The sequence below is a fragment of the Maylandia zebra genome, linkage group LG2, assembly GCF_041146795.1.
Source record: "Maylandia zebra isolate NMK-2024a linkage group LG2, Mzebra_GT3a, whole genome shotgun sequence".
NCBI lineage: Eukaryota > Metazoa > Chordata > Actinopteri > Cichliformes > Cichlidae > Maylandia > Maylandia zebra.
Window position 1 is genome coordinate 10116867 of NC_135168.1, and position 21329 is coordinate 10138195.

The 21329-nt window shown below is 41.9% G+C and overlaps 1 long non-coding RNA gene across 1 annotated transcript; it reads left to right on the forward strand.

Moving 5' to 3' along the window:
* The first annotated feature begins 2290 nt into the window (after nt 1-2290).
* Nucleotides 2291-19516, forward strand: LOC143420768 (uncharacterized). Its single transcript, XR_013100500.1, has 3 exons — nt 2291-2721; nt 13964-14069; nt 19132-19516. It is a non-coding gene; the product is annotated as an uncharacterized LOC143420768 (long non-coding RNA).
* Nucleotides 19517-21329: the final 1813 nt, after the last annotated feature.

A 21329-nucleotide genomic window follows, 5' to 3' on the forward strand; every position in this document is an offset into this window, starting at 1 on the left:
GAGTTAGACACCCCGCTTGACCTTATCACTCAGCCTTCTACAGCAGGTGTTGATGAACCGGGTGTGCCTTACCCTGAGACTCTGAGAGCCTCCATGCAGGAAGCTCACGACCACGCCAAAGCAGCTTTGGACTATAGCCATGACAGACAAAAACATTACTATGACTTGAGTAGGGATGGGTATCGAAAACCGGTTCTTGTTGAGAACCGGTTCCCACTGTTTCAATTCCTTGGAATCGTTTGCCATTTTTGCAAACGATTCCCTTATCGATTCCAGTCGCCCCGAATGACGTCACCACGTTGCGGAGTGTCATTTACCTGGCAGGAAACACGGTGCCTAAGCGGCTCAAACGCTCAAAAGTTTGATTATACTTTATGAGAACCGATGACAACAGGGCAACTTGCAAAGTAGATATTGCATTTAAGGGAGGAAACACTACGAATATGCAAAAGCATTTGCTCACAAAACACGCGATGACACGTGTTTTTAATTCCGCTCCGGACTCGTGACTCTCAACCCAGCACGTCCTCTCCCGTTAATGCGGCAGGTAAATAATCAACTAACAGTGCATATTATGTTAGCGCGATCTGCCTTATTACAAGACCTGCCATTACTGTACATGTAGGTGACCATGATGAGAGAGACAGACAGAGTCTGGCTAGCGCTCGCTGGCAGTTCTCGCTGCAGTCTACCGGTAGCGTCTCCTTTCAGGCCAGGATAGACGAATGTCACCGAGCAGTGTCTAAGTTTGTGGTCAAAGGCTTGAACCCATTTGCCACAGCAGATGCCCCCGATTTTTGGTAAGTGAATGTGTTTAATTGTAGGCAGGGACATTACTGGATATTCTTGTGTAATTGCCACAGAACAATTTATGTTATACTTTGTTATTGCTACAGAAGAATATTTATTTTATTATTTTACATTTACAATTTTTTTTCCTGGGGACCCTGTGACACCCCATTGAAGAGCCGTAGGCTGGATCTCTTAAGATCTCACTGTTGGGTTTGTAAGGCCATGTCACTCCTAAATTTCTATCTTGTTCAAAGAGAAGATATAAAACAAAGTTCTAAGCTAATCGACCTTAGTGTTCTCCTTTTTAAAAAATAAAAAAAGAATCGATAAGAGAATCGATAAAGAATCGAATCGTTAAACAGAATCGAAAATGGAATCGGAATCGTTAAAATCTTATCAATACCCATCCCTAGACTTCAGACATCGACATGCCACGTTTCGTGTTGGTGACCTTGTGAGAGTTAAGACGCACCCCAGGTCAGACGCTCAGTCTAACTTTACTGCTAAACTTGCACCACTGTTTCAGGGACCATTGTGTGTATCTCAGAGACTCAGTGATGTTAATTACAGGCTCACTTGGGTGGACTCCGGTGTGGATGCAGGTGTTTATCATGTTGTGAACATGCAACCGTTCCATACCTGGGACTCTCTCACTTCCAAAGAACATTCTGTTTCATTGCCTGCTGAGAGAGAGACCGCAGAGGGTCTGAACTCTGACTCTCAGGCCCACCCTGGCCCCCCTGCAGACACTGACATTGACTCTGAGCCATTCCCCTTTGATTTACCGGACATTGACTCTTCTTCTGGTGTGGGCGCTGTTCCAGAGAGTGTTTCACCCAGATCTGTCCAGCACCCAGCTGCTGGTGGACATTACAATCTCAGGCCCAGACGTTGCCCCAGAGTTACGTCTGGCTGGAGCAACAAAAGATGGACTAATGATTTTCACACAACCAGGCTTGATCTGAAGTGAAATGTTTTGGTTAAACCTGTTTGATGCTGTCTTGTTGCATTGCTACTTTGAGTCATGATATGTAGATGTTTTTGTTTGCTCTACTTAATCCAGTTTTATGGCTCTTTTGTGCGTTAAGGTTCATTCTTGGCATTTACTTAGGAACAAAAAAAAGAACAAAAGAAAAAAGTGAAAAAAACGAAGAAAACTGATTTTCCACTGTACATATTCGTCTTATTTTCACCAATTTCATTTTTAAATGGTCTTTTGCCCTGTGTGTGTGCACCAATCTTAGCTGTAACCTCTATGTATAGGGTACTGTTAGGTGTGGTGTGTGCTTTTTCAGCTGTGTACGGCTGAGGACAGCCTTTTTCTCACCAGGGGGGGACTATGTAACAGTTGCTATTGTAATGCAGTGTATCACCACATGGCGGCGCCTCCTGTCTCACGACTGGTGTCACCCCCTTTTTGTTCTTCTTCGCACTCCTCCTGTAATGGATGCTCCCGTGTGTACGCGGACTAGTGTGCTCTTTAGTAATGTGTGGTAGAGGTAACACTTTTATTTTTGATATTGTAAATAAATGAGTACTTTTTGGAAAGTCAGAAGCTGTTGCTCATTCGCTATCCACCTGCACACCTCCGCGGCTGGCTTCATCTCCACTGCACGTTACAATATGTTGATTTTTTTCGCCTACTCATATCATAATTTTTTTACTCCTGGTTCTGTATGTTCATGTTCTGTTCTTTTGTAAACTTCATCTGTTTGTATGTTGTATACTCATTGTGTTTCAATAAAGTTCGATTTAAAAAAAGGTACGTTCTAAACGAAGCTTCAGACGTCACTGATCACGTGACTCTGGCCAAACGAATCAAGCCTCGACACGGTGCTTCTGAAGCAGCGCGTTGATCTTTCTGACACACGCACCGGAGCGTCAGCTTCAAGCGGACCATCACTACGTCTCACATCTAAAGGTGTCAAGGTAACTTTGAACTGAGTTCAGTCAATCTGGAGTTTTTCCAAGTTTTCTGTTGCTCTCTGTGAGAGAAGAGCGTTAAAGGCGGGGCTCTCCAGAGCCAGCGCATATTGGGAAATTCGTAGGCACCGATCGGTTTTCTATCAGCCATTTGCTGGGAGTAAGGGCGCCCTCCGTTTGCGAGGTGCGCCTGCTGCTGGCGGCACAGGGAGGAGAGGGCAGGGCGGCGGGGAGTCTGGCTGGCTGGAGCGGCATCTAATAACCAACTCGCAAAACAAAATAAAAACAACACAACAAACAGATATTATGATACAGACTTATAATCTGCACCGATGTTTTTTCTAAATTCTTTAAAGTGAGCGCGAGAGCCCTCGGTGCGCCTGCGCGCTGCTGAAGTCAAAGTAAACTTTATTGTCATCTCCGCTACAGACAGTCCAGCATATAGAGAGACGAGACGACGAGGCTGCAGTTACAGCGGTGCAAGTAAACAAACAATAAATATAAGAAGAGTAAGAAAATAAATCTACACTTTAGGACTCGGGGTAAAGGATCAATAACAATTTAAATTTATAATTTACAGTTTGATGATTTAAAGTCTCACACAACCCATCAAAAGGGGCGGGGCCGGCTGCCAAGTAGAGCGCATTTCATTTATAATGATGTAAATCCAAGCCCATCATGGATTCACGATCTGAATCCTGGGTTGTGTGAAATCCCAGAAATCAACCTTAGACAAAGTGAATCTGTGAACTAAGGTGTAGGTCTGTTAGGTTAATTGTGCTGATCCTCGGGTTGGGGGATTTGTGTTTGTACTGGAGCGCAAAATTCAAACCAATGGAAGATGGACAACAAAAGTTCAAAGCCATCAGGTGCTCAGGTTAGAAAAAAGAGAAAAGATGCAGGTAAGCAGACGTGTGATTGGATAATGGCAGGTCATCCTGAACCAGTCAGACTAAACTCCAAACAATACATTATGTTACAGATTTTAATATTGTTACTTGTTGATTTGTCCTTTTCTCATTGTGTGACGAATTATGACGACTGTTTGGTAGCTGTTATTGTCTCTCTCTCTCTCTTGTTGAAATCTCCCAATTCTTTGAATCTTTGGGCTGAAGGAGGGACAATACTCGGTGTATCAATGCTCAATCAACAATCATTTATTTCCATACAATTCAACAGTCAGAGCATTACAACGTCCGGACGGGAGAGATGCTACCAGAGGGTCAGGCACATGTCTCAAAATGGTGACGGGTTGCTCAGCTTTTTATAGTCTCTAGTGGCCCCCAGCTAGTCGTAAAAGCCAAAACATCACATTCTTTCTCTGTTACAGCGCCTAAGTTATGACCTCGGCAGTTGTTTCTCTGCTTTCTGTAAGGTGGGGGTGTGGAATGTGGTCTATCTATCTTCCCTGTCTTTAGACACAGAGTCTCCTGCTTACAACCTTCTCTTCATGATTCAACAATTAAGCATGTCAAGAAAACAGTGTAACACATTCCCAGCAGATCAAGGATACAGAGTGATGCACATTTATCTAATGAACTAATATGTGAATATGTTCTGTTAACTCAAAAGTATAATGAGAACTAAACTACATACAGCTCACACACTCTATATTAAAGGGTATAATATGATCTACAGCAGTATTCTAATTCAACTACTTTGATTACATATATAAGGTAACATATAATAACAGAATAATCTAACAATTCCCCCTTTTGATCTCTGAAAGAGATCACTTACAACATGCACTCCAGCATTTGCAAGGTCCAGGTCTTCTTGATCCTGAGGCCCTCTGTCCCCTTTAACGGGTTGACCATCTGTGGGATGACCTCTGTGTTCACGCAGTTCAGATGCAAGTTAGATTTACAACCATAACAGCAGTTACAGATGACACTCCCATCATTCCCAATTTTCCCACAGCTTTATTTTGGTGCTCCAGTTTTCCACTCCCATTTTAATGCCCCCTTATAACTTTCAAATGTACTTAGACTAGAACCTCTGTCTAAGGAGCTTTTAACCTTCATTTTTATTGCTGCAGCTACCAGTGTCTTCCAGTTGGGTGATTCTCAGCTTCTTTCTTCGACCTCCGGGGTTAGACCACCCTTTAGTCATTGCACAGTTCTGGGGATTATTCTGCCCCGATTTCAAACAAAGATCTGTGTGTTTTGGGGTCACCTCCGTGTCCCCCTTTTTTCCAAGAGCCTCTTGAACCTCGTTGGTCTGGTGTTCCTGGTTTTCGCCAACCCCTTCATGGTTATTGCTGTGTTTGTGGGATCCATCTTCTCCAGGAGCCCAAACGTTATGACACTTGACCCCAGTTGCTGTCTCGGCAGTCCCTACATCTGTCCCTGCTGTGAAGGGTCCTCACATCTCCGTGTCCCCGTCTGGTGTCTGTTCCTTTCTCTGCAAGAGACAGAAAACCAAAACACCTCTCTCCCTAGGCTTAATAATCTAATATTGTTATCCATTGTTCTTCTAATGATTCAAATTTGGTTTAAAATATTATGTTCAGGACTCTCTGACCCAGGGATTTATTCTAATCATAATCTATGTGTATGTAAAAGAAATCAAAAATTAGTGAACCCTTTCTAAGTCTAACACATTATAAGCTTAAGTTTTACCATAGCTAAATTATTAAACACAGAAATAACGTCATAAGATGTTCATAAAACCATTGTTTGATGTTCGGACTCAACTCCCCCTTTTTGACACACTCCCATGTGTCAATTCATTGGAGCTAGACAATTAAAAGAGAAGGTTAGTGACATCATATCTCAGAAAGTATCAGAAATTCTTCTCTCGAGTACCGTTGCTCCAGCCTTGTCATCCCAGCGGATCCTCAATCCCGGAAATTTCCCTTCTCCTCATGTAATAAAGTCTGTCATCCTTCCATGCCCTGGTAACTGGTCCATCCAGAGCTGTAACATTTTGAAATGTACATACAACAAGCCAAACCACACCTTGGTCACACCAAGCCTTTTCTGCCCTGGAGATGTCCAACGCCATCTTAGTCTGGACCAGGGTTGTAATAGTTTTGCAATTTTCATTAGTTTTTATTTTTATTTAGCTTCGACTTCAGATTTTCAATTTTATATCAGTATAAATCAGTTTTTACCAATTGTTTGCTAGTTTAGTTTAGTTTTGATTAGTTTCAGTTATAGTTTTAGTTGTGTCTGCAATAATTAAGTGTAGCAAAATCCCAGTCCCATCATATCAGTCATGCTCTTGTGCTTATTCTTGGGTATTGTGACTATTAACTCTTGCAGCACCGGGTGCTCCCAATTTTGGTTCAAGTGAATTTACAAACTTTTGAAGGGAATTGACTCCTCTGCACACTGGAATAAACATAATCAACATGATCCACATTTTACTGCGTGTTATTTCACCATCTTATTGATTCAAATGCTCCATCCTTATGTGGTTTGTGACATTAGGTTTATCCACTCCGTCTCTAAATGTTTGAAGAATTTTCAAGTTTGGGGTCAAATTTTAAGAATTTGACCATAAGTGAAAGTTATGGTGTCATCACCCCCTTCGGGGCTTACCTTTCCCAGTTTTGATGATATTCCTCCCTATTCTTTGCAAATACCCCCTGTTGGTGGCGAGAAACTGTTGGTGTGGTCAAGTGGGTGCTATAGAAACAAAAGTTCAGGACAGAACAGTTATCAGTCATGTACTTCATACAAATTTTGCATATGTTTTATTTCGTATTGATCCTCTGAGCATAATGGTACATTTTAATCTGAATTTATCCAAACTAAACACAATAGGTTTTCTTTCTTTACTTTGCTCTTGTTCTTTTGCAGTACCACATCCTATCAAATGTCCCTGTCAATTATATTCTACATCTAATAACTTACTATTTCAAATGAGAACCTAAATCACGTGGACCAATGTTTGTTATGGCATATCTCTATTCTGAATGTGGCAAGCCATTCATAGGTATTGTTAAGGGTTTGGCGATTTTCCTCTATAAAATTTAATTGACTTTTTACAGTGGCCTGCTATGGTTAATAATAACATATTCCAGTCATGAGTGGTATCAAAAGTCTTCTCCACTGTAGCATTTGGCATTCCCAATAATATAACATGATACCTTAATCAAAACACAGCTAATATAGCACAGTTTTCTTAATGCAAACATCAGTAACTCAAAATCAGCAACCACAGTGTTAAGTCTGCAGTTCATACTTATGTGAAGCTACAGTCTCCTCCTCCAGTCTCTCTTATCCTCCTGCTCCTGAAAAAACAAAACAAAGCGAAGCATCCACCCTTCTCTTGTCGGCTGGGTGAATTGTTTATTGGCATTTACTAATCCTAAAGTGGGTGCAGTCATTGTCTCAGTATCAAGTCAGTCAAAGCTTCCAGTCCGTCCATCACAGTCCAGTCACATGCATACATCCATACACATTCATACCAGAAGTTGCTGATAATGGAGTCTCACGCGCAACCTATTCGAGCATCCATCACCAGCAAGATGACGTCATCATTTTAAAAGGAAAACAATTCCTTGTTGTTTTTTGGACCGGATTGACTCGGTGCAATCCTTTTAGACTCAGAACTTCTCAGTGTTCCCTATAGGTGAATTTCTCCCAAGCCAATTACAATCATGGAGAAACACACTTTGCAACTGTTTTTGTAAGAATATTTCATAGCGCTTTAAATCTCAATCTTTCAGGCCTGGTTTAAAGAGCTGATTGTTAAATCATGAACTCACAAAATATAAACATATCACCACCGGTGGATCACACCTCTCATTTGTTTTTCCTCAGTGCACTGTAACAAAAACGAAAACAGACATAACCAACAAAATACTACTAAAATAACACAAACTAGGGCCCGTTGCAGACATGTCCAAGCATAAAACTATCCCTCTCTCGCTTACGAGAAAGAACACAAGCCAAAGCTCACTGATAACATCAAGCTAGCGCTAAGCAAAACCAAACAATCAACCAGAAATTCACAGGAATGTTTTGCTTCCTGCCGGGACAATATTGTGTGGGAATGAGAAGCTCAGGTGCCGTAACACCTTTTGTTCCTCCTTGAATTAAATCTCAATCACAGAAAATGCCGTACTCCGACCTAAAACTTACACTATTAATTCATCATTTTCACTCTGTGCCACTGTTCCTCATCAGGGCTGTGTGAAGCACAGCAAAGAATTCAGTCAAGGCCTTGAGCCATAAACAGACATCACGCACAGACATTGTTTTCATAACCAAACCGTATTAGACCTTATTCCTAAAATCTACATAAATGCCCTCTGGGTGACATATAACACATTCTAAGTAATCAATGGCTCCTCATAAAAATTATGCATTGGGATGTTTGTGTGCAGCATTTTGCATATCAGCATAAGCAAAGCATTCTTCATTGCATGAGCATGTGTGTGTGTGGATCACTCTTCATTGCACAAGCGTGTGCATGTGTATGTGTGCATCACTTCTCAGTGAATCAGCATTCCAATGTGTGTGTGTGTGTGTGTGTGTGTGTGTGTTCATCACTTTCTTGTTCTGGTGTTCTGTGTAAACCACGGCCTGAAGCATGCCCTGGGGTCCTGCCCCCCTCCTTTTCAGTTTGTTTGCGACCATTGCTGCTGCTGCTGCCCAACATTCTCAGGTCGTTGTTGTGGGTCCAGCTGTTGCAGCATTTGGTCAGTGTCACGTATGGGGGAGAGCAGGAGTCCAGTCAGCCTCGGCTTTCAGGGCCGGCAAAGCAGCCTGTAATTAAATATGTATAGAAAAACCAAAAACAAAACAAAACAAAAACAAACGAAAAACAAAAACAAACGAACAGGAAAATGATGTTGTGTTGGCTGTGTTATTCAGAGGGGAGACAACGGGGCCAGGCCCTGTGTCAGCCTTCTCGCCCCCTTTTTTTGTTTTTTCTCTCCCGATATAATCAACTCCTAACCCACCAAGTTGACAGGACAACATGCACCTGTTAAAATTCTTAAGATCATGTTTAAAAGCCCAAAAGGAAATTTTCTTTCATTCAGTAATCACTTGTATCAATCAATCAGCAGAAAACATGTCACAATTTGAATCTTTTACCACTAAATTTGTCGTGTCTTCACTGGTTGGTCAGACCAGTGTCTTTTTCTTTGAAGTTAAATTGTTGTCCTGCAACCCAGAGAGTTTATTTGTCAGTAATGTATTTATCCTTTAACAACAGATGTATGTTAAGTTTCGCTGCTTTAGCCTTGCTGGAAAATCTTCACGTGTTCATGAGTGTAAGCTGTTTCTTCATTGCGTGTATGTGCATTTGTAGGCAGGCAGGTTAATTTTATCTTTTCTCAAACTAGGCGTTACCTTAAAAGGAGCCTTTCTCTCAGATTTCTCTGCTTGTGCGTGTTTTTGTTTCACCTTTTTGTTGTGATGCTCCGGACGCCTTCCCAACCTCCACAAGTCCGTTGGCCCCAATTTTATGTGTTAAAACTTCTCTTAATTCCTCCTCTAATTCTCTCCTCGCTGCTGTCTTTTTCACAGCTGCTGATTCGTGCTGGGTGTGGTTCCCATTACCTATAATTTTGCTTCGGCCGCTGTGCTTGTGGGGGCAGTTGGTCCAGGTCCGCAGCTTCCTGTATTAACACACTAAGAGATTTATTTAATTTCATTTTCATCACATGTTAAACAGATAAGCAGGCAACACGCCTACCTTGACAGCGTAAACTGTACGCCAGTCTCCCAACACATTCCTCTCTGTACTCCTCCATAATTCTCCACTACACACCTCTTACTATCTCTCCTTTTTATTTTTATTACACCACAGAGTAATACACCCAATTATGCCCGTCTATCTCTATGTGGCTCCAAATTCCCTCTTTATTTTAATTTCACACTCGTCAGGGGACAGGCACACAACAATTTCAACCACTGAAACGAGGAATTCAACCTTTTTATATTTCTTTACTAATCTAGACTCAACCTTTGTTCGCAAAATGTGTCTTGTTCTAGTCCGGAATAAATGTGAACCCGCGATTACGCTGCGGTCCCAGTGTTATTCCGTAGCTATGCGGGAGTCCTCAGTTCCCAAGTCGCCACCTCGGCACTTAACCTGCCTGCACGTCTACAGACAGGGGGGTTGCCAAACCATGAACAAAATTATTTCCACAGGTACACTAGGCATCAACCTTTGATCCTAAAATGTGTCTTTGCTCTAGCGTCCTCCTAATCAAACACATCAACCGTCACTGTCACTGTGTTCAGACTTCACACACAGAAACACACTCAGCGCGCGCCTCACCCACAGCCAGAGCGCGCCTTACACACACAGCGCGTTACACCATCAGTGTGACACACAGAGAGCGCCTCTCATCAGCAGAAATTTGCACAGAAACCTCTGAGCTCAACTATTAGGTCTTCTTAAAGCACACTGCACCATAGACCAAAATACCCCTTTCTCTGCGCTTATGACCGCCACAACGGGGCAAAGTCGCATCATAAAAGTGATGCTTGCATCCCCGAAGTTATACCTGACATCATAAACCAGGTTTTGCTCTATGTACTTCTTGGCAAGTAAAATTTTACTTTGTTTTATGACCGCAGCCCTTGAGACTCGACTGACGCCACAAACCACCGTCAAACCTCTATCCAATGTACTAAAACTAGCACCAACCACTACTGCACTCCACGGCCGTACCACCGGAACACGGCCGTATCATAAACCAAACCTACGGACGTGTTTCGCTTCCGCGTTGCCAGTGTTCAACTGCACCATGAGCCAGCATCTGCTTTTCCTTAAATCAACTTCTATTTCATAGCCGGCAAGAGCCAGGACTTTACCGACACCATAAACAACTTCAAAACCTCGACTTCAATGTACTGAACTAATGGCCGCGTCTTCAGAAGAAATTCTAATGTATTATTGCTACAGAAGCCAGTATTAGACAAAATTAAATGTGGAAGGTAAAGTGGCTGCAACTAGCTCAACGTAGTATCTTATTAGTTTCTCGGTAGAAGCAGTTTATTTAACACACTGGAATTCAGCCTCAACTTATGTTGTTAGTATCTTGCGCCAAAAACCAGACACCGACAAATTTACTGTGAAAATACATGTGACTCAGCGAACAGATTAATTTGGAAAGCCCAATATGCACATTTGGTATTTATAATACAACAGGCTGTGCTTACCTTTCTGTTTTAGGCCGGCCTTCTGTTCACTTTGCCCCACGATCTCACCAAAGGCCAAATCTACACCTCCTCAGCACACCAAAGATCCGGGTCACACGGCACCAAGTTGTTGAAATCTCCCAATTCTTTGAATCTTTGGGCTGAAGGAGGGACAATACTCGGTGTATCAATGCTCAATCAACAATCATTTATTTCCATACAATTCAACAGTCAGAGCATTACAACGTCCGGACGGGAGAGATGCTACCAGAGGGTCAGGCACATGTCTCAAAATGGTGACGGGTTGCTCACCTTTTTATAGTCTCTAGTGGCCCCCAGCTAGTCGTAAAAGCCAAAACATCACATTCTTTCTCTGTTACAGCGCCTAAGTTATGACCTCGGCAGTTGTTTCTCTGCTTTCTGTAAGGTGGGGGTGTGGAATGTGGTCTATCTATCTTCCCTGTCTTTAGACACAGAGTCTCCTGCTTACAACCTTCTCTTCATGATTCAACAATTAAGCATGTCAAGAAAACAGTGTAACACATTCCCAGCAGATCAAGGATACAGAGTGATGCACATTTATCTAATGAACTAATATGTGAATATGTTCTGTTAACTCAAAAGTATAATGAGAACTAAACTACATACAGCTCACACACTCTATATTAAAGGGTATAATATGATCTACAGCAGTATTCTAATTCAACTACTTTGATTACATATATAAGGTAACATATAATAACAGAATAATCTAACACTCTTCATGTTTGTTTCTCTGGTGAAACAATAGTTTTGTGTTAATGTTAGGGCTGCACGATTTTGCATAAAATGAGAATCACGATTTTTTGGCTTAGAATTGAGATCATGATTCTCTCATAACAATAAATAAACATAAAACAACAAATGTCTCACGTTTTGTTGTTGCAGCAAAATGTTGTCCTGCTTGAAATTCCGTCTCCACCATTGCTCGACGCTGCGTGTACAGAGCAGGTAGTGCGACAATAGAAAAATAGTTGCGGGACGGCACTGTGTAGCGTTTGTCTAGGGTGTTGATCGTTTTCCTAAATCCCTCGTTTTGCACAGTGTTGATGGAGCCATATCTTTGGTCAGGTGATAAGTGATAGCCTCCGTAATGTCTTTGTGCCTGCGGGAGTTCGACGTGTATAGGGAAGCGCTGTATAAGGTTCCCGTTATTGATGTTTGGGTGGTTGACCGGGACGGATTTTCTCCTGTCACTTTCTCGTCATCCCTGACGTGCTCTCCGTTGTTTTTTCCCTGCTAATTTTAGCATCACACGGCTAGGGCTGAACGATATATCGCATTTGCGATAATATCGCGACATGATCAAGTGCAATTTTCTAACCGCAAAGGCTGCGATTATACTCTGGACATGTCCAAATTCATGGGCTGCATCCTCCTGAGGCCGCATTTGTAGACCGATTACGTCACAGCGACGCGCCGAAGGCTGTCCAAATTACTACCATATCCCAGAATTCATAGCGCGGCCCAGCCAAACTCCAGTTTCCAGCAATGGCGGCCGCTACTGAGTTTTAAAATTACTCATACTAATCTTTCTGGGTCACAAAATAAACTTTTAACATATTTTCAGGCGAGAAAGTAGTTGTGTAAACATCAAATATCTGCTCGGTTTATCAAGATATCCCATATTTGCAAAAGTGCTTCGACGTTTTCAGAGGCGTCTGCTACCCACCAGCTCGACAGCTAGCCGGGAGCTCGAGGGTTACTGATGCGGCCGAGAACGGCACAACTCCCGGCACATCATTTTCAGATCACCGCGGAGTTTCGCTGCTCGGGTTAAACGTAATATATAAGTCACTTAGACAACCTAAAAATGTTATTGTTGGGCTTTTTTCAGTGTTTTGTTTGTTCGTGAGTAAATCGGTTTGGCTGAGATTAAAGTTATTAGATTAGATAAAATAAAACTTTATTAATCCCCCGGGTGGGTTCCTCCTTGGTTTTCACACAGCTGACTAAACGTCAAACAGAAGACTTATTAAACAGAAGTATGAGACAGTCGAGAATTTACACCAGTGTCTGGTTATATTTTAGATAGCAAGAAGCAGACGGCCGAGTTTATTAAACTCCACCGAGACAGCGGTGACGCTAATCAGAACTAGCCTTCTGATTCAGAAGGCTAGACCGTCCAATTTCACGCCTTTAAACTTTAAAGGCGTGTTTGTGTGTGTGTTTATACAATTGCTATTATGTTTGCACTTTATGTGTAATGTTACTGACTGCAGAGATCAGTAAGATGTGTGTATTTTTTATTTATTAGTTTTATTTATTTAATATTATTTTTTAATTTAATGACTGTCTAGTAGTTCACAGATGTCGAAAAACTGAGTGTGGTAAAGCCACTGATTTTGTTTATGTATATTTCTGCAATCTGCACATTGTACTGACTTTCATTTTAATGTTTACACCAGGGTTCCTTGTCAGCACTTTATGCTCAGATGTTTGTAAGCTAAAAATAAACTATTGTGTATGTTCAAATATACTGTTGTGATTGAAGAAGTTAAATAAAAATGTCAGTCATCAATTCATGCATCACCTCATGTCATCATAACAGAGGTCTGTCTTCCAGGAAAGAACAGTTTAAAATTAATGTAATATAGTATTGGCCATACTATATGATGTATTGCTTGTCTTTGTTTAATAATACAGAAGACAAAGACCTTAAAAAATAATCGCGCATCGCAATCGCAATATTGGGGGAAAAAATCGCAATTAGATTATTTTCCATAATCGTTCAGCCCTACACACGGCACAGCTTCTGTATCACGTGGTATAAGGCTCCGCCCTTGTCATTTGTTGAGCAGGAAGAGTGAGCGCTTGTTTTCATGCAGAGTACGTCCCGGATCAAAATGCGGTACATTTGATCCCTGTTGTCTTTGCTTGATGATTGGTTTGAGTCTTGACAATCCACATTGCTGGCGTTGCATCTTTCAATGCCAGCAATGGCAGGTATCAGTGCTCAAACCTTTTGTGTTTGTTTCCAACAAGTTGCCCACCTCGGGAAACAAAAATGTGTTCTTTTACTTGTCAGATGAACATATGAGACACTTTGACTCTTCAGTGCAGTGTGGAGCCTAACAAAGATCTGTTTTGTGTCCCAGCTGATCAGCAGGAGGAGGAGAGTCTGACGGAGCAGCAGAGGAACATTTTCAGCTACTTGGACTCAGCTCAGCCACTACAGAGGAAACAATGAGCTCAACACAGAAGGTGACAGACAGAGCAGGACCATATGACCAAAGATATTTATCACCATATACATTTGAACATTTGCCATAACAATGTAGCTGACGATAGAATTGACAGCAGACAAAATACTTTACAGCTGCACAACTTTATTAAAAACCCATCAATGTATTTTCACTGAAACAAGCAGCTGTTGTTTATGTGCATTAAAGTTATATAAAAATGTAACAGTGCAAATGCAAATTCCTCGCTGACAGTTTAACCAAAAGGCGTTTCCAGTGGAAACTGGCCGACACATCCTGAGCATAACCATGTATAATATCCACTAAACTTCAGAAGAGGTTATACAGTCGTGGCCAAAAGGTTTGAGAATTGCATAAATATTGGAACCTGGAGAAGTTGCTGCTTAAGTTTTTATAATAGCATTTTGCCTGCACTCCAGAATGTTATGAGGAGTGATCAGATGAACTGCATCGTCCTTCTTTGCCATGAAAACGAACTTAATCCCCAAAAAGCCTTACCACTGCATTTCATTGCTGTCATCAAAGGACCTGCTGAGACCATTTCAGTGATCGTCTTCTTAACTCAGGTGAGAATGTTGGCGAGCACGAGGCTGGAGATCATCATGGCTGTATCCCGATTCAGGTTCTGCAGCTTTAAAGTCCTCAAGGGCCGCGTACTCAAAGACCGCTAAGGCCGAAGTGCGAGGCTCGTAGGCTCGTGAAATGGGACGTCTATCCTCCGTCGCGCTGCCCAGGTTGCCTAGCAACCATGATACTAACAGCTGGAAACGTTTCATACAGCTTTGTTTGACAGAAATGAAGGAGAACATATTTAGTTCATTTGTTTCTACATGAGCTCTGTGTGATTTGATGAGTATCTGAGGCTGAGACCACAGGACTGTGAAACATGATTGTTGGGCTTCATTTCTGTGCTGAACAGTCGTTTAAGATTAGCTGTAAATAACAATTAGCTGATGTTGTTCATGAGACTAAAGTCATCTCACTGTGGTAATGTAAATATAATATGGCCAATATTATAGTTATTATATTAATCACTTCACTCACAGACAAGTATCTGTGACAGTGTGTATACAGATGTATCATATATAAGAGACAAATATTGTTCGTTTAATATGTTGGTACTAAATGTGGCTCAGTGCTTACATATATGTGTAAAAAGCAAATGTAGGAGCTGTGATAACTGTGTCTGATAGAATGAAGAGTAGACTGATATATGAAATATTCCTTTATTGGGTGAGAAAAAATTTTGCAGATGATGTGGTTCTGTTGGCTTCATCGGGTGAGGGCCTCCAGCTCGCACTGGAACGGTTCGCAGCCGAGTGTGAAGCAGCGGGAATGAGGATCAGCACCTCCAAATCTGAGGCCATGGTTCTCAGCCGGAAAAGGGTGGAGTGCCCACTCCGGGTCGGGGATGAGTTCCTGCCCCAAGTGGAGGAGTTCAAGTATCTCGGGGTCTTGTTCGCGAGTGATGGGAGAAGGGAGCCGGAGATCGACAGACGGATTGGGGCTGCAGCTGCAGCAATGCGGACGCTGCACCGGTCAGTCTTGGTGAAGAGGGAGCTGAGTGTAAAAGCGAAGCTCTCAATTTACCGGTCGATCTACGTCCCTACCCTCACCTATGGCCACGAGCTGTGGGTAGTGACCGAAAGAACGAGATCGCGGATACAAGCGGCGGAAATGAGCTTCCTCCGAAGGGTGGCTGGCCTCTCCCTTAGAGATAGGGTGAGAAGTTCGGCCATCCGGGAGGGGCTCAGAGTAGAGCAGCTGCTGCTCCACATCGAAAGGAGCCAGCTGAGGTGGTTCGGGCATCTGATAAGGATGCCCCCTGGGCGCCTCCTGGGCGAGGTGTTCCAGGCATGTCCCACCGGGAGGAGGCCCCGGGGCAGACCCAGGACACGCTGGAGAGATTATATCTCTCGGCTGGCCTGGGAACGCCTTGGTATTCCCCCGGACAAGCTGGAGGAGGTGGCTGGGGAGAGGGAGGTCTGGGCCTCTTTGCTTAGGCTGCTGCCCCCGCGACCCGGCCCCGGATAAAGCGGATGAAGATGGATGGATGGATGGATGGATGGGTGAGAAAATCAGACCATGTCATAACTGCTGTAAGTCACACAGAATAGATATCAGAGCCTTAAACAGGCTGACTTCTGCTAAATGGGTCAAACTGGGCAGAAAGTCTACAAACACATAACATCCTTATAGAATATGATGTAACACTATAGATCAACTTAGCTCAGAATATATAAAGCATATAAACAGTTACAGCAATATGATGCAACAAACACAGCAGCTACTGATCCAAAATACTCAAAGCTTCATAGAACTGAAACCAACATTTATTGTTAGCTCCATCCTGCTGCTGATACAGACTTTAGGTTTCTGAACATTAAACTTGTTGCTGCCTTTCATAGTGTGTAACTTGAAGGCCCTGAGTACTCTGAGTACTTTCTCCCACACTGGAAACACTGGGATGATCACATTATTTGAACATTACCTAATAAGACTGATTCAGCACAGACAGTTATGTTAAACTTTCCTAGCAGTCCTTCACAAACAGGGAACAGTCTGTCTATTCTCTCCATCTGTCAGCTGCTGCTGGCTCTTCCTCCTCCTCTTCCTCACACACTGCTGAGTTTGTCCTGGTGGATCATCAGGGCTGCAAAGCCTCACAGATGATGTGCAGCAGTGAGTCCCTCAGTCTGTCCTCACTCTGGACACTTGCAGTCGTCACACATGGAAATCAAATGTGTGATAAGCTGCAGGATTCAAACACAAGTGTAACTTATAAACACATGTTCATACTTTTATTCCACAATCAGAGAGAAAGAAACAGAGAGAGAGTGCAGGACAGACAGACAGGTGACAGTCTCTTTTTTTTTTTTTTTTTTTTTTTTTTTGTGTCCCGTTTGGATCTATAGCCATCAGAATTGTTGTCTTAAGGCCAAGAAAGATGCCAAGCGGATTTATTTTACCAAGTGGATCATCATGGCCTTGCCATATTGGTCCATTTGATTGACCTTTATTATAATTATGAATTTATTTTATTTTCAGTTGCAAACGGGACAGACATAACTGTGGGATAGGACAGGGGGAAAGAATGAAAGAAAGAGGGGGAGACAAAGAAAGAAAACCAAAGGGGAGAAGAGACGGTGAGAAGGGGGGGAAGAGAGAAAAAAAACAAACAAAAAAAACCAAAAACAAAAAAAACTCCTGGGTCACCTGTATGGAGAAAAAAAAAAAACAGAGGAGGCAGCAAACAACAAAGAGCAACATAATAATAGAAAAAAAAAAGCACCATCACAATAAACTAGCTAGCCATAGATATCAATAGTTACTAAATAATAAACGATATTGTGCAACACTCAAGATAGACAGCGCACAGTGTGCTTTGAGGCAGCAGCCAAGAAAGCTGTAGTCCGCGTCTGTGAATACCCATGTGTACACCTGTGTGCATGACAGGTGACAGTCTCAGGTGTACACACTGCTACACAACAGCACCAGAGAAGCAGGATTTAGTGTTTGTGTTATTACGAGTGTAAACAAGAAGAGTTCCAGATGGTGCAGTGGACACATGTGTGACTGCTGTGATTAAAGCATCTTTCTTTCAGCTTAACGAGTGAACCGTCAGCTCGTTCAAACACACGTTAAAGTGCGTTTGGCTCGACACCACCGAACAGAGGCAGCAATATAACACAGCTAACATTAACAGTGCAGTGAATCCTGCTTGTGCCGTGATGTTCAGGACTGCAAACCGAGCAGCATCACTGACTTTCAGCTTGTTGTGTTTGTGGATATATGACTGACTTTAATTATCCACAAAATCATCACATTCTCTGTCAGATTAAGGTCGACTATTGAACGGCGTATATTTTAAAGGCTTTAAAACCAAGTTAACGCTGAAAGTACAAACATCACTAATGTCACATAACTCTGCTGACAAGGCATAGCTATGGCTATGAAATGCTCTTTGTGTATCACTTCTTCATTATGAAAGATGTCATTAATGCACTAGTAATGTCTCATCTGGAGTATTGTTCAATCATTTGGTCAGCAGCTAATAAGACAGATCTTAACAGACTTCAGTTAGTCCAGAATAAGGCGTCCAGATGTGTGAAGATGTTCATACTATACTAATATTGATAAAATGCATAATAACCTTTCTTGGCTTCCTGTACAGGCTAAAATATTCTATGGCTTACTTGTAGTTCTAAAGAAACAATTCTGTTAAACACACCACATTTATTCTGCTCAGCTGCAGTATCCAGATGAAATACATCATCATATTACACAGTTTTCAACAAGCTGCAATTTAGTTAATGCTCGAGTTAAAAGTAACGTTTTGTAAAACTGTTACATTTAGAGCAACTTTTAAGTGGAATAAGTTGCCTTAAAAAATTAGAGAATTATTCAAAACTTCAATGAACACTTAAAAGCCGATTTACAGAGCTTTTAGTTGTTGTAAATATTGTAAGACATGATTTGTTTTTGAAATTTGTGTAATGTGCCTCAATGTTATTGATATTATTATTATTATTATTGATTGCTTATATTTGAACAATTGTGAAACCTCACTGTGGATGTAAGAGTGAAATTATGTGGATATCTTGAATCCACTTTATTGTGTAATATTTTATGTGAGTATTTGACGGAAGACGAGCAACATCTGTTGTGGAAGCTAACGGGGTTCCTTTAGAATAAACAAACATAGGATTTATTATCACTGAATAATTATGTATAAATCTATACAAATTATAGAAATATGTAATAGGAAACAACAAAATAATCTAAATTATAAAAGTGTGTGTGTGTGTGTGTGTGTGTGTGTGTGTGTGCAATCAGGAGGGATGGGCATGATTTTAGTGTTTGAACAGTCATGAATTATCTTTAACAGCAGGTTGGATGTAATGTGTTAGAACTACCAGCAGGTGGGGATAAGAGACCTTTAAGGTGTTTGGTGCCACGCTCCACCTTCAGGTTTAAAACTAGTGTTAATGGAGTTTGAAGGTTGAGTTTGTTCCACGACTGCATTTCACTCACTGCCTCTGTTTGTATCTCTGTCACTGCAGGACCAACATGGAGCCAGAAGTCAGCGCTCTCAGGAGGCCGACAAACCTCACAGAAGAAAGGGAGAGAAAAAACACACCTGTGACGAGTGTGGGAAGGGTTTTACTGTGAAGGCTAAACTAAAACAGCATCAGGTCATCCACACTGGAGAGAGACCGTTCAGCTGTGACATGTGTGGAAAGTCTTTTTCCTTGAAGGGTTCCCTAAAAAAACACCAACTCATCCACAGTGGAGTTAAAGCGTACAGCTGTGATCAGTGTGGCAGAGCTTTTACTCGCAGTAGCCACTTACAGAGTCATCTAGTTACCCACTCTGGAATTAAGCCATACAGCTGTGATCAGTGTGGCAGAACTTTTACTCGCAGTAGCAGCTTACAGAGGCATCTAGTTACCCACTCTGGAATTAAGCCATACAGCTGTGACGAGTGTGGGAAGGGTTTTACTGTGAGGGATAAACTAAAACAGCATCAGGTCATCCACACTGGAGAGAGACCGTTCAGCTGTGACTTGTGTGGAAAGTCTTTTTCCTTGAAGGATTCCCTAAAAAAACACCAACTCATCCACAGTGGAGTTAAAGCGTACAGCTGTGATCAGTGTGGCAGAGCTTTTACTCACAGTAGCAGCTTACAGAGGCATCTAGTTACCCACTCTGGAATTAAGCCATACAGCTGTGACATCTGGAGCCAAAATACACACGTACGTACACACATGGAAGGAAACTACAGCTGTGACCAGTGTGACAAGAGCTTCAGGAATCTCAGTTCATACTCTGGACACAAACGATCCCACGTTACTAATAAACTGTTTCACTGTTACCAATGTGCCCAAACATTCACCTCATTGTCTGCTCTGTGCAAACTTCAGCGCGATCACTCAGGGCTGAAATCACTCCCATCACTGGATCACAGTGAATCTGAAGACACAGAAAGATCCTCTGGTTTCTGTGTCAGACTCAAAAAGCTTGAGATCAGGCTCCACAGAGTTCAGATAGAATCATTTAAACTTGTGTTGAACTGAACTGGTTGCTGGGCTGAACTTCTACATAATACAGATCTACATGGGATCTTCTTTCCTGTTGTTTTACTGAGTCAGTTTTGTCCTTTTTTCTCTGTCCTGGATTTGCTCGTCTGTAAATGATTGAAACTCAGTCAAATAGTTCATTGTTCTCCAGCAAAACGTTTTGGAAACTCATGTTTAACCTTTAAAACTCTGACATGTTTTAGCACACAAGGCTTCATCGGGGAGTTCACTCATGATTGGACCATGAGAACAAAGGTTTTTAGTTCTTTCAAAGAGAGTCTTGGAGATGTTTGATGTTTCTGTTTTTTCTACATAAAGGAATAAACTATTTTTCTTGCTTCATGTAGTGTGGAAGTTTTTAATGTTTCTTCATCTGTTATGTTCTTGAATGTGTTCACGTGAAGATGGTATAAATAAACTGTTGTCAGAGATTTACAGTTATCAAACAGTTAGGTGAATAAACAACACTGAGACACTTGGAGACGGTTAACGTGCTGCACGGGTGAGGGCTCAGAGAGGACTCACACCGAGCTGCAGTAGTCGTTTATTATTTATAACAGGGTGAAACAAGTGTAGGAAGTACATAAGCTAAAATATTTTAAGTTGGTTATGAGTAGTTGGGCTAATTCAGAAGATATCAGATTCGGCTCTAGGAGTTGAGTGAAGTACAATAAACATACAACCACAGATATTGTGATTACAGTTATTATTTATAGTGAAAATAAAGTGCAATTACCAAATACCAATATTTACAAATTCTGCAGACAGGGAAAAGATAAAACAATTCAAGCTTGTAAAATATCCGCTGCACAGCGGTGCAGCAACCTCGTCCAACCTCTGGCAAACAATGTCCATAAAGTTTATTTCATGATTGATAGAAGTCCAACGCGTATGACAGTCTAGACAGGTTGAAATTTGAAGTATGATGATCAGCACTAAGATTCCAAGACGGAAATCTCGGAAGTGAGATTTAGGGGACTGAAAACCAAGAGAGGAGAGTGTAGGCCGCAGCAGCCTCCTACCAGACCGCAGAAAGTTGTAGCTGGGGTTCTGGCTCGTTGGGCCTAGCTCGCCATCCAAAGTAGTGGTGTCGCTGTGGTCTCTCCAGGGCACCACTAGCCTGCACTATAATCACAGGACCACTATTAGCAAAATTCATCTAAATTTCCCAAGCTAGCTTT